Source organism: Balaenoptera acutorostrata, chromosome 7, assembly GCF_949987535.1.
Source record: "Balaenoptera acutorostrata chromosome 7, mBalAcu1.1, whole genome shotgun sequence".
NCBI lineage: Eukaryota > Metazoa > Chordata > Mammalia > Artiodactyla > Balaenopteridae > Balaenoptera > Balaenoptera acutorostrata.
Genome location: NC_080070.1, coordinates 48,302,290 through 48,316,072, shown reverse-complemented (window position 1 = coordinate 48,316,072; position 13,783 = coordinate 48,302,290). Strand labels below are relative to the sequence as shown.

Here is a 13,783-nt window from a genome sequence, read left to right as displayed (position 1 = left end):
CTTGTCAAAAAATATATTGGGCATATTTGTATGGATCAATTTATGGACTCTATATTCTGTTCATTCATCTTTGTGTCTATCCTTTTGCAAATACTTCACTGTCTTGATTGCTGTGACTTCATAGTAACTCTTAAGATCAAGCAACATGAATCTTCCAACCTGGTTTTTCATTTTCAAAATCATTTTGTCTATTCTAATTATTTTGGCTTTCCATATAAAGTTTAGAATGATATTGTCAATAGCTATTGATAAAAAGAATCCTGCTGGGATTTTTATTGGGATTGTAATAAATCTATAGATCAATTTGAGGAGAATTATCACCTTAATATTGTCTTTCAGTACACAAACCCAATAAATTTAGTTCTTTGATTTCTTTCATCTGTGTTTTGTAGTCTTTATCATGCAAATTCTGCAAATATTTTGTTGTTTACACCTAAATATTTCATTTTGGGGGCCATTGTAACTGATACTTCAGTATCTTTTACTTTTCCTTGCCTTATTGCACTGAGTAGTATGCTACTAAATAGGAGTGGTGAGCATCTTGTTTCAGTCTTGAATCTTATTCCCATATCAAGGCAAAAGTATTTATTCTTCACCATTATGTATAATTTACTACATATAATTTATAATGTCTAATTATGTATAATTTAGCTTTAAGTTTTAGTGTATGCTTGTTATCATATTGAGAAAAATTGCTGCTATTCCTAGTTTACTGAGAGTTTCTATCATAAATATATTTTTTATTTGTCAAATGATTTTTCTATATATACTGATATAATTATGTAGTTTCTCCTTTTCAGTCTTCTTTAGTCAATGTAATCCACATTAATTTTGGAATGTTGAACTAGCCTTGCTTCTTGGTGTTCACCCCATTTTCTCATGATGTTATCTTTTGCATATGTTGCTGGATTTAACTTGCTAAAATCTTTTTGAGAATTTTTGAATCTATGTTCATGAGAGTTATTGGTGTATAGTTTTCTTGTGTCTTTGTCTGGTTTTGGTATCAGGGTAATATGGGCCTTATAAAATGAGTAGAGAGGTACTCTCTCCTTTTCAATTTTCCTAGAGGAGCGTTTGTAGAATTGATATTATTTCTTCCTTAAATTTTTGGTAGAATTCACCAGAAAAGCCATATGAGTCTTGAGTTGTCTTTGTTGGAAGGTTTTTAACTACAAATTCAATTTCTTTAATATATATATGACTAGTCAGATTACCTATTTTTGTGTATGTAAGCTTTGATAGTTTGTATCTCTCAAGGAATTGGTCTTTTTCATTTAAGTTGTTGAATTTATGAGCATAACGTTGTTATAGTATTTCCTAATTATGCATTTAATGTTCACCCCTTCTTTGTCCAGCTTTTGCTTCTGGTATATTAATTTGTGTCTTCTATCTGTTTTTCTTGGCCATTCTTACTAGAGCTTTATCAATTATATTGTTCTTTATAAAGAACCAGTTTTTGGTTATGCTGACTTCCTCTATTGTTTTTGTGTTTTCAGTTTCTTTGACTTTCTATTCTTATCTTTATCCTTTTCTTTCTTTGCTTTGGGCTTAGTTTGCTCTGCTTTTTCTTATTATTTAAGGTGGAAGATTAGATTACTGATTTGAGACCTTTTTTTCCTCCCTAATATAAGCATTTATTGCTATAAATTTCTCTCTAAAAACTGTTTTAGCTGCATTGTGCAAATTTGATGTGCTACATGTTACTTGTCATTCAGTTCAAAATATTTTCTAATTTCCATTGAGACATTTTTTTGTCCCATGTGATATTTAGAAGTCTGTTGTTTAATTTCTAAATATGTGGGGATTTTCTAGATAAGTTTGCTATTAATTTTTGGTTTAATTTTATCATAGTCCTGATTTCAATTCATTTCAATGTGTGCTAAGGTTTGCTTTATGGCCCAGAGTATTGTCTTTCTTGGTGAATGTTCTGTGTACACTAGAAAAGAATGTGTGTTCTGCTGTTTTTAGGTAGAGAAGTAGAGTCTGAAAATGAAAATATTTCAGTTCAATCAAGTTTCTTGATAGTGTTATTTAGGACTTCTATAGCTTTAGTGATTTTCTGTGTACAGTTACCCTTGAACAACATGGGGGTTAGAGGCACTGACACCCCGCTGAGTTGAAAATATGAGTACTGCTATCTCTGCCTCAAAAACAAAGGAATTGATAAATGACTCACCCAAGGGCAGGAAGCTGAAACAGTTTGGATAGAATCAGGACTCAAACCCTAGTTCTTTTGATTCCACATATTGTGATCCTGTTGAACAGAAACATTTCCCCACGTTAGTTAATTTAAGATTTGTAAAATGAAAATACAGGTACTATATTTATTTTCTTAAATCTGTGTATAAATGGACCTACACAGTTCAACCTGTGCTGTTCAAAGTTCATTATCTGTCCCTCCCTACCAGAATGCGAATGTCTGAAGTACAGGACTTCGTCTTATTCGCTGCTATATCCCGAGTGTCTACATGCCTGATCTGACCCATAGTAAGTATGCAGTAAATATATGGTGAATGAAAGAAGACCTAGTGAGAAAACAAGCAAAAACACTATTCTCTTGTATATTTTAAAGAAGTTGATTTGCAATGGCAGAATTTTGAAATATCTAAGAGCGCATGAAAGACTTTGAGATCATCTTATCTGGAGATTATCAATCTTTATTTCTCTGAACACATCTGAAGGATACAGCACAAGCCAAAGCCATAGATCTCAACTGGAAGGGATGCCCTTGCTGGGGGGAATATCAGAATAGGAGGGAGGAGAAGGACCTATGTAGAGTTTATGGTTTGAGGAACCTTTCCAGGTGATAGGCTTTTCTCGGGAGACATGTTTGTTCATGCTCTTCTTTTCTAAGCTCCTTCCACTCCTACTTCCAAAGCCCCTTTGAAAAATACCAGTCTGGTCCAACTCCTTCCTTAAAGACAGTGATTCTGAAAGGTTAATGATTTGCCCAGAGTCAAGAAGTTAGTGGAACAGCTGAATTAGAAACCAGTATCCTGACACTGTTCTATAGGATCAAATAAGGAGCATTGAGAGTCCAGATTGTCAAAATCCATATCTCTAGAGAAGAGTTTCGCACAAAGATTTGAGAAGGCGGGCTTCCCTGGTGGCACAGTGGTTGAGAATCTGCCTGCTAATGCAGGGGACACGGGTTCGAGCCCTGGTCTGGGAGGATCCCACATGCCGCGGAGCAACTAGGCCCGTGAGCCACAACTACTGAGCCTGCGCGTCTGGAGCCTGTGCTCCACAACAAGAGAGGCCGCGATAGTGAGAGGCCCGCGCACTGCGATGAAGAGTGGCCCCCGCTTGCCACAACTAGAGAAAGCCCTCACACAGAAACGAAGACCCAACACAGCCAAAAATAAATAAATAAATAAATTTGATAAAATAGGGAGTGATTTAAAAAAAAAAAAAAAAGATTTGAGAAGGAGAATAGTATAGTGGTTAATGGAATTTGGAGCCAGACCGTCATGGCTCCAAATGAAGTTATTAACTTCATTCAGTTTCATTTCCTCATATGTAAATTCTGGATTTACTTGAATATTCAATAGCCACCTAAAACTCAGCACATCAAAAGTAAGTGCTCGCTTTTTCCTCACTCCAAAACCTTCTCCTACTCCTCTGTTCCAAATTTCATTAAATGCTAACTGCCTCTCCACAGAATCCCTTTCTCTTTTAACCTCCCTCACTCCCAGCTTTGAGACCTACCAAATCTACATCCTAAACGTGTCTCGAATCAAATCACATTTTATCCATTCACATTGTCACTCCCCTGGTGTCAGACAATCATTTTTTGTTTTGTTTTTGCCAAATGACTGAAACCTTTCTAATTCATTTTGTTGCCAACAGTCTTGCCTCTGCCCCCATTGTTCATCCACATGGTAGCTGTGTAATTTTTCTAACGTACATGTCTGATCATAACACTGTCCGCTCTGATCCCAAATTTCATTTCCTCAATGTGGCTTTCATGGCAGCTCAAACTTACCCCCCAAGCTTATGTTTTATTTTGTCCATGTTGGTCCTCTCTGCTCCCACCATATTGAAAATTTTTTCAGTTCTTTTGGAAGTGTCATGCATATTCCACCCTCTGGATATTTCTTCATGCTCATTTTTATTCTGGGGTTTGTTTGTTTTTTTTGGTGGCCAATTCATCTTTTTATATCTGTTTTTGTGTTTGTGTGTGTGTGTGTGTGTGTGTGTGTGACACATACCTTCTCTTTATGCCTCAATAAAATGTGGGTCAGACATCCCTCCAGTGTGCTTCTGTAACACCCATACTTCTCCCACACAGCCCTCACCACTCTATATCATAACTGTTGATCTGTTTACACCTTGTCACTAATCTTAATCTCTATAAGGTCAGGGACTGTGCCTCCCATGTACACTATTATACCTCAGGTGCCTAGCAGGTACTAGGTACATAATGGCTGCTTAACAAATGATATCTATTGTCATCATCTTCCTTATCTTCATCATCATCATGATTGAATAGAGTCGTGATTTACGTAAGATGCAATACATAGTAGTTTTAATTATTTAATATTCTTATTTTCTTCAGCAAAATTTAATATTTTCTTCAGCAAAATTTAATATTTCTGAGCACATATATTATAATAAAACTCAAAGCAAAACACAATTACATCTCTTTGGTATTTTATCATAAGGTAAGAAGTAATAAAAATATAAAATACTTAGCATATACATGTATACGTGGACGTACTAGTGATATTTTCTCCCCAAATTCACCGATGTTCTTGAGGAAGAGCAAAAACATGACTGGAAGTTCTCTTGCACTCTGTTGACTCACATAGTAAAGGTCAAATATTACTCTATGCATTTAAAAAATCCTTTCTGTAAACAAATCATTTAAACTTTAGCCACACCTTAACTATTCCAAGAACAGATACATTCTTAGTAGATGAACAGCTTGTAACAGGCAGCCTTATCTTTCCTAATTCTCTAACTTACTTTTAACACAGTATTGAACGGCAAAGGTCTTATAATAAGAATTGTTCCCTCTTCTATAAAGTTGGGAGAAGCAAGTTAATTATGATTGAGTTTTAAGATAATACAAGATCACTAAGGGACTCAATTTAAAATACTGACTAGCTGAAACAGAAAAAAAATCAGTTTAATTGTTTAGCAAAATTTTACTTTCCTTAGACTAATTCTAGAAATATACTTAAGACAAATAATTTTCTTTCTATGGGGAATTAAAACTTGAAAGAAGTATTAATTTTCCCTCTGTTTGGGTAGATTCTAGGAGGAATTGTAGATTTTAGATTCACAGTGAGTGCCATAGTGTTTTATTTTCCTAATTAGCAAAACTAAATGATAAGGGAATTCCTTGGTGGTCCAGTGGTTAGGGCTGGCTCTGCGCTCTCACTGCCGAGGGCTCGAGTCCGATAAAATCCCACAAGCCTCACAGTGCGGCCAAAAAAATAAAAAAAATGTCATAAAAACCACTATTCTATACAAAACTTAGTTTATTTCACAACAAACATAGCATGTTGAATATTAACAAAAATTTTGGTTTTTATTAGTTTGATTCCATGAAGTAAAGTTATTTACATAGATATTTCTACAGTGAAATCTCAACCTCTATATTTCAGGATTCACAGGGAACATTACTTATCAAAATCTTATATTTTTAGGTATGTCCCAGTGTAATAAACTGTAAGTTAAGAAAAGTTTGAATAGATTGAACAGATGACTTAGGGACAGAAGTTTTTTATCATTACCAAAATTCTCTGCCAAAAGATTTGCCAAAAATATTCTTGAATTCAGAACCACCATAGTGTTTGTAGGTACAGAAAAGACAAAGGGGGGTAATTCCTAAAATGAGACTAATGAAGCCCCAAATTGAAGATAAATTTATAAGCAAACAAAAATGGCTTGACTTTTAATGTAAGCTAATAGAAAAATCTGATTTGCTTTGCCAAACATTGATTTATATAGGAGATAGTATAAAATCTATAAAAGGAAATACAATGCTTTACATAGCAGACTGTATGTTTGGAAGATTTTGCACCTTAAAACAAACAAAAAAACAAACAAACAAAAAACCTTTAGTCAGGGTTAAATATAAGCAGATACTAAATATTAGCTAAATTGGTACATAGAAATGTCACAATGTTAATTAAGCCAATAGTTTATTTCTACCTTATCTTGTTTCACAAAGAGTGTTGAAGAGCTTACAAAAATAACAAAAACAATAAAATTAATATTTAGAAACCCAGAAATCATGGTCTTATAGTAAGTTACTTAATAAACATTTTCTGATTTTATTTGATAACTGATTATCAAATGGAACAAAAAACAAAGGTTATAATCTCCAGTGGGGGAGATGCAGCAGTGGGCCAGTGGGCCAGAGGTAGCCGCTTGGAAGGAGAGGGAGATGGGGGGTTTTTTGGTGTTTTTTGTTTGTTTGTTGTTTTTGGCTGCTGCCGTGAGGCATGTGGGATCTTAGTTCCCCAACCAGGGATCAACCCATGCCCCTTGCATTGGGAGCACAGAGTCTTAACCACTGGACAGCCAGGGAAGTCCCGGGAGCAGTTTTTATGGTTCCTAAAATATCTCTAGGATAACTATAAAACATGATGCCAATTAATTCAGCTTGCCATACACAATTTCTCTTATGGTAAAATATAAGTTAGTTTTATACCTTTGCGTTAAATAGAAAAACATTTCTCTTTGGTGCTGACATTTCCCCTTCTCATTTCTTAAAATGTTGAGCATATTTTAAAAGAATAAGATATCAAATTATTAACCTACTTTGAGCACCAAGTTTTTATCAAACTCTGGGTTTGCACACATCTTGGTTTGGCTTAAGGATGGGGACCATATCTTGTTTTCAATGTGCTACAACATTATAGGGGCCCAATAATATGTGTTGAATGCATGAATTAACAAATTAATGGTACTTGTAATCTCTGAAGATGACATGGAAAAAACTAACATATTCTTCAGCCAACAAGGACTGAATGGTACTATTGTCAGATTCAATATGATGTGATATACTCATTAATTTCCATTTTCAGGCTCTAGAGTACATTAGAAGTCTTTCTAATGACAAGCTGATCTGGGAAACCTCAAGATTATCTTGAGCAGTCCAGCTAGAAGCATAGAGTGTAGGAACTTTTCACCTAAAAGGGACTCTAAAGGATATTTTGTCCAACTTCAACCTTTTCAGATAAGGACATTAAGGCCTAGTTGAGTCACTTGCCTAGATGACATAGGTAATTAACATTATCGATGAAAATAATACCCTGTTACCCAGTCTAGGGCTCTTTCCACCATACAGGCTGCTTTTCCTAATTCAATTATGGAGATGATCAAATAAGGAAGAAAAATTTTGCCTTGCTTTTTACCGTTTTTTAAAATTTGATTTCTTTCCCAAAATCAAGATATGTTGAAACTGGATCTAGTCAAATGTGGAGAGCCAAAGATGCTGGGAAGTTCCTGGAAGGCAGTGCTGCAGAGAGAGAAATGGACAGGAACTATCTTGCTCCACTCTCTGTGGTAGCTGGGAGGGGAGTGAATTGGGGAGGATTCAGGTCTGGCTTTCACAGAAGGGTAGCGCCCATCTCTGGCAAGATCTGACTCAGTTTGAGTGGTCATTTGAGGGTATTGGCTATGTTGACATGGCCAAAAGAGATCTGAACAGAATATTATGTCCAAAAGTCAACTTACCAACTAGATAACAAACTCTTGGACAGATTTCTGGAGTGAAAATGTTGCTTGGAATGCAGTCGTAGTCCAAGTGTTTTTGCAATAATATTCACAGTTTTAGCCCACGTACACCCACTCTTCCAAGCAGTAGTTAAGCAACATTATCATGCTGGTACAATCAAATGATTGCTGATCAAAAATATTACTAGTGAAACAAAAGATGAATTGTAGGCTCTTTAAGCCCTAATTTAAAAAAATGTACATTTTGGTATGGTAATAGTTTTCTCTAAAACTCATTTATCACTGACTAACATAGAATTACAATTCCAGGGCCTCACTGAATTAGCATATAAGGCGCTACACAAATACACACATGCATACATGCACATGTACAATACACCTATAAACATACAGTTGATTCATACAGTTATTCATGGTAGTTATGTCCTATAAAGGTGCCACAAACACCAAATTGGCAAATACTGAACCACTGATGCTAGGGGAAATATCAATGCTAGGGGACTCACAGGGTCCTGTGAGTCTCTTGTTGCAATGCTTAAGTCAACTGATTAATACATAACCTTATTTTGTGTGTGTTTGTGTTTAAAGACCCCTTATTTAATATACACTGGTGTTTCATTAACACTGAACTCATGGCCAACAACACTGTAAGTCACGCCTGAACGAAGCTCATCTAACACACGTTTTCTCCATAAGGCACATCATAGCCTTCTGTGCTCAGGAACACTTCAGACACTTGGAGACCATTTGAACTAGGGAAATCACCAACAAACAGCACAAAAATGTGAATAACATGGCATGATAGAGACCATGAAAAGGGCACTGTTTATAGTATGAGAGCTGAGACAGGAAGCTAGAGAGTCACTTTGACCTCAGCTGAGAAAGTGCACGTCGGGCAACTCAATTTTCCACTGCTCTGTGCCTGTCTGTGAATGACACCAAGGTGCCCTGAGTGTGAATTTGAGGGATTACAAATAAATTTTTGCAAGCAGGCAAATTCACAAATATGGATTCTATGAGTAGTGAGGACCAAGTAAACACATATCCTGTGTGTACATGCGTGTGTCTGTGTGTTCACGTGGGCATCTCTCCGATCACCGAATAAGTCAGGCCAGTGTTGTTGGCAGCTGTGACTATTTGCAGTCACAGTGTCATTTCTAAAATGTAACACGAGCCTGTTATTCCTTCACAGCAGGTTGACTATGTAAGTCCCCCTGCGTTTTGGGGGTGTTTAGATAGCTATAAAGTTTCCTTTCTTCTTACTCCTGCAGTCTTAGAATTGCACCTTTTCTTGAACCTTTTTCTCATTGCTATGCTTGAAATGAGATAATACTAAGGTTCCTCTTTTTTGAAAGTAGAAGGAAATCTGAAACTTAAAAACTTCCTCTATCTTTCCGGAGTTGGGAAGCGTGCGAGTCTACAGCCTTGCCCCGGTCAAGAGCTACCAGGGCTTTTTATGTTACTTGGCATAAATCCATGTAAAGAGGGAGGAGTCTACAGAATTTAGATCTATTTATTGACTGGCTCTTTTTATTTCCTGTGTGGTCTTCATCTGTGAAATGAGAATAATAATGTCCACATCCTGGTGGTGTTGTAACAAATAGAAACGATGTATGTTAAGTACTTTGCATTTTGTTCTCATTATCATTAACAAGAGCAATAAAAATCATACCCATACTAAACATGGAGAATATTGCAAATTCAGCTCCAAAAGGGATTCAAAGGCAATTTAACAAGATAAACATCTCCCTCGGTCACAGTACGGCTATTGTATGTCCCTATAAACCTTGTAGCGATTAGTTTGAGCCTCTGGCAGGATTGCTGTCTCCAGCACACTCATGTGCCAATCATTCCAGGCTGTCAAAGCCGTCAGCTCTTCCGAGAGCATTAATTGTTGCCCCACCCTCTGAAGAGCTCCGGTGTTCAAGGTCCATGTAAATGATTCCACCAAAGACAGCTGATCTTAGCTTAAGGCCAAGGGAAGGAATGCTCAGTGCTAGTGAGGTTTCTTCTATGCCCCTTCTGTCTGTCCTTCACTCTTTTTGGTTTTGCTGTACCTCTTGCATCCACATCACCACCTCCCAGTTAGTAATTCTCATCTGCTATTGCTAAAGCATAAAGAATAGAAAATTTTGAGACTAAGGAATACGATAGGAAAAGAAGGTTTTCTGAAAAGAGGCAGAAATCAGAAGAGAAATATATATACTAGACAAATGTTAATATATATTTCACATTTAATATATGTATAATATACAAAGAGAAGTCCAGATATTTGCTGTAAACATTTTTCAGAAAACAAAAGAAGAGTAAAATTATTTGAAATCAAAATTTTCCTATGCAAAAAATGGGAGGGATTCACAAACAAAATCACCAGCAGCCTTGCATGATAATGAGTTTCCTATCACTTGAGATAATCAGAAAAGACCAGTGACAACTTGCCAAGTGCACAGCAGTGAGGGCTGGCTCATTCCCTCATTGAACCAGTCATCAGTCATGGAGCATCTGTGGTGTGGCTGTCACTGTGGGAAGCATGTGGTCTTTGCTTTTTGAGGAATTCATTGTCTGGAGGCATCACTTAGATGATTTCTTTAGAGACTTCCAGTATCTCCCAACTCAGGGATTCTATAATTCTGTATCTCTACTTTCAGCACTGACACTTAGCAGGTACACACTGATAAGACCCTGTTGACTATTAAAATATTAAAATACTTCCATACTGGTTGGTAAACAGCCACTGTGGACCCTACCATGGGCTCCCATCCCCCAGGAGCCCTGGATCTCTCCAGGACCCAGTAACTAAGAGTTAACTCTGTCCCAGGATTCAAACTCTAGGATTTGGCTCCACCCTAACAGCTAGAGTCCTCCCAATTGATTGGTGCCCACGTTTTACCAATTGCTAAGTAGTTTTTTTTATTTAAAGATTTATTTTTATTTGTTTATTTATTTTGGTTGCGCCGGGTCTCAGTTGCAGCATGTGGGATCCTTGCTGAGGCATGCAGGCTTTAGTTGTGGCATGCATGTGGGATCTAGTTCCCCAACCCGGGCCCCCTGCATTGGGAGTTCAGAGTCCTACCCACTGGACCACCAGGGAAGTTCCTACCAATTGCTAAGTAGTTTTAATATCACTTGTCCCTACATCAGTGTCTCTCAAACTTGTTAGACTTTGCACAAGATCCCCTGCCCTTCTAGGCCACCTACTTCCACATCCTTTAGGAAAGGAAATCAATGAAAACAGTGGAATATTTTATATAAACAAATGGGAGGGAGAACAATCATGTGTCTATCTATCTACTCTAACAGTAGAGGATTAGATGATTCTTACATGAAACACAATATAAGGTATCTCAAAAATCAAGTTATTGAAATGTGATGGACCCCAACATTACTGATAAAAATATTCACCACTACCCACCGTTGAGTTAAACTACCTACAACAAAGTAAACCTTGAAGTTAAACTAAAAGTAATGTATAATTAAAAAGAAAAACATCAGTCAAAAATTACAATCACGTAAGACAGCAAGATGCTCACAAAGAATTCTCCCCCAGTTTGCTGAAATCACAGTATCTAGGTGTCCACATTCACAAGAGAAGCCTTTTATCTTTACAAGCCTTGTATGGCAGCGACTTTAACAGAGAACTGAATGAGAGAACTCAGCGAACTCTAGAGTAGGAGGGGAAACCCTGCTGCTTTAAGGACCCTTTGCTGTTTATGCTCCTTACTTTGAGTAACTGCAGAATTCTTCTTTGGAAGAGATTTTCTTTTTTAAACATCTAGATCAACATAACTCTTTTTTAAAATATAAATTTGTTTATTTATTTATTTATTTTTGGCTGTGTTGGGTCTTCGTTGCTGTGCACAGGCTTCCTCTAGTTGCGGTGAGCTGGGGCTACTCTTGGTTGCCATGCGCGGGCTTCTCATTGCGGTGGCTTCTCTTGTTGTGGAGCACGGGCTCTAGGCCCATGGGCTTCAGTAGTTGTGGCTCACGGGCTCTAGAGCACAGGTTCAATAGTTGTGGCGCATGGGCTTAGTTGCTCCGCAGCATGTGGGATCTTCCCGGACCAGGACTCGAACCCGTCCCCTGCATTGGCAGGCGGATTCTTAACCACTGCGCCACCAGGGAAGTCCAGAACAGATTTTTTTTTAAATTGGGAAAACACTTTAATGGGTGTTCTACTTACACTTAAGTAGAAAGGGCAGGAGTGGTTTGGACAAAACAAGGCTAAAACTTCTCTGTGTTAAAAAAGCTACTTTCTTTGGACAGAGATACACATCTGTTGTGCTGAGAGCTCCTAGGGTGTCCCAGGACTGGGTAGGAGGAAGCACTGGGGACCAAGGGGTGGGGACTCCCCATGGAGCAAAGATGGGAGAAGAGGCTCTGATTTGCAGAGAGTAGACGCCAGCCAGGGACAGGAGAGAGGCAGTATTCATGATGCTCATATGCCGTCACCCTCCCCCAAGCTTTCCTTTTCTGCACTGTGAAGCCTCCAATATTCAGTCGGTTAAGCCAGCAGCCTTGCTTGGTGATCCTGAGGAATTAGGAAGCGGCTGGGAGAGAAATCTTCAGCTTGCAGAGTGATGGCAAGAACGCCAGAGGTAACCAGCGGGAGACCAGGAACCGCCAAGCAAAACAAGATGGGATGGACGACAACCAGAAGGCCTTGGTAAGACCTTCCGAGATGAGGGCTGAGGCGCTTATTTGGATTTGAAAGGCTGGAAAATGTGTGGAAACTTGAATTACCCTAGAAACACTGCAATTTCCTTTATAAATATCAAATTGTAATCATCCTTAATAATTTATTTAGGAGGTTACCTGTGGTACATAACTAAAGTCTTACATAAAAATGAAATCCTTGGATGTACATTTGAGTCACTCACAAGTACCAAAACCAAAATCAAAACCGAGGAACTTGCTTTTGGTTTTATCGGTCAGTGGGCGGCAGAGGACACTTATGGCCCACCAGTGTGGCACGGACCCCATTTGGACTACACAGGGACAGTTAGTTGCCTTTTTTCTACTAACCCAGTCATCTTACAGACAGTTCCATCCTTCCTTTTTTTTTAATGGCTATAATTTTTTTAATTTATATTTTATATTGGGGCATAGTTGATTTACAACATTGTGCTAGTTTCAGGTGTACAACAAACTGATTTAGTCATACACATATCTATTTTTTTCCAGATTCTTTTCCCATATAGATTATTACAGAGTACTGAGTAGAGTTCCCTGTGCTATACAGTAGGTCCTTGTTGATTATCTATTTTATATATAGTAGTGTGTGTATTTGTTAATCCCAAACTCCTGATTTATCCCTCCCCACCCCCTCCTTTCCCCTTTGGTAACCATAAGTTTGTTTTCTATGTCTATGAGTCTGTTTCTGTTTTGTAAATCAGTTCATTTGTATCATTTTTTAGATCCCACATATAGGTGATATCATATGATATTTGTCTTTCTCTGACTTACTTCACTTAGTATGATAATCTCTAGGTCCATCCATGTTGCTACAAATGGCATTATTTCATTCTTTTTTATGACTGAGTAATGTTCCATTGTATATATGTACCACATCTTCTTTATCCATTCATCTGTCGATGGACATTTAGGTTGCTGCACCAATAGTGGCTGCACCAATTTACATTCCCACCAACAGTGTAGGAGGGCTCCCTTTTCTCCACACCCTCTTCAGCACTTTTTGTTTGTAGACTTTTTGATGATGGCCATTCCGACGGGTGTGAGGTGATACCTCCTTGTAGGTTTGATTTGCATTTCTCTAATAATTAACGATGTTGAGCATCTTTTCATGTGCTTTTTGGCCATCTGTGTGTCTTCCTTGGAGAAATGTCTATTTAGATCTTCTGCCCATTTTTTGATTGGGTTCCGTCCTTCCTTAAAGAGCCCCTGTGATAATAATCTCAGGTGCTGAGCACCAGTGCCCTTGAAGCACAGAACAGTACAAGTGTTCGATGTCAGTCATATCACAAAACAATAGCATTTTTGTTCATTCTGACCACGTGAGTAAATGTGCTTTGTAGTAACTTTGGAAAATAATAAAATTTATGAAAAGAGTTTTAACATTACCTATGATTTCAAC

General features: G+C 37.6%; 1 long non-coding RNA gene across 2 annotated transcripts in view; it reads right to left on the bottom strand.

Moving 5' to 3' along the window:
• Window positions 1-13,783, bottom strand: part of LOC114235457 (uncharacterized) — a 154,128-nt gene that overhangs the window by 59,421 nt on the left and 80,924 nt on the right. The window contains exon 2 of one of the 2 annotated variants that reach the window (XR_009008885.1): window positions 2,177-2,254. The exons of the other annotated variant lie outside the window; for it this stretch is intronic. This is a non-coding gene — a long non-coding RNA (uncharacterized LOC114235457). The remainder of the gene's footprint in view (window positions 1-2,176; window positions 2,255-13,783) is intronic. 2 annotated transcript variants of the gene reach the window in all.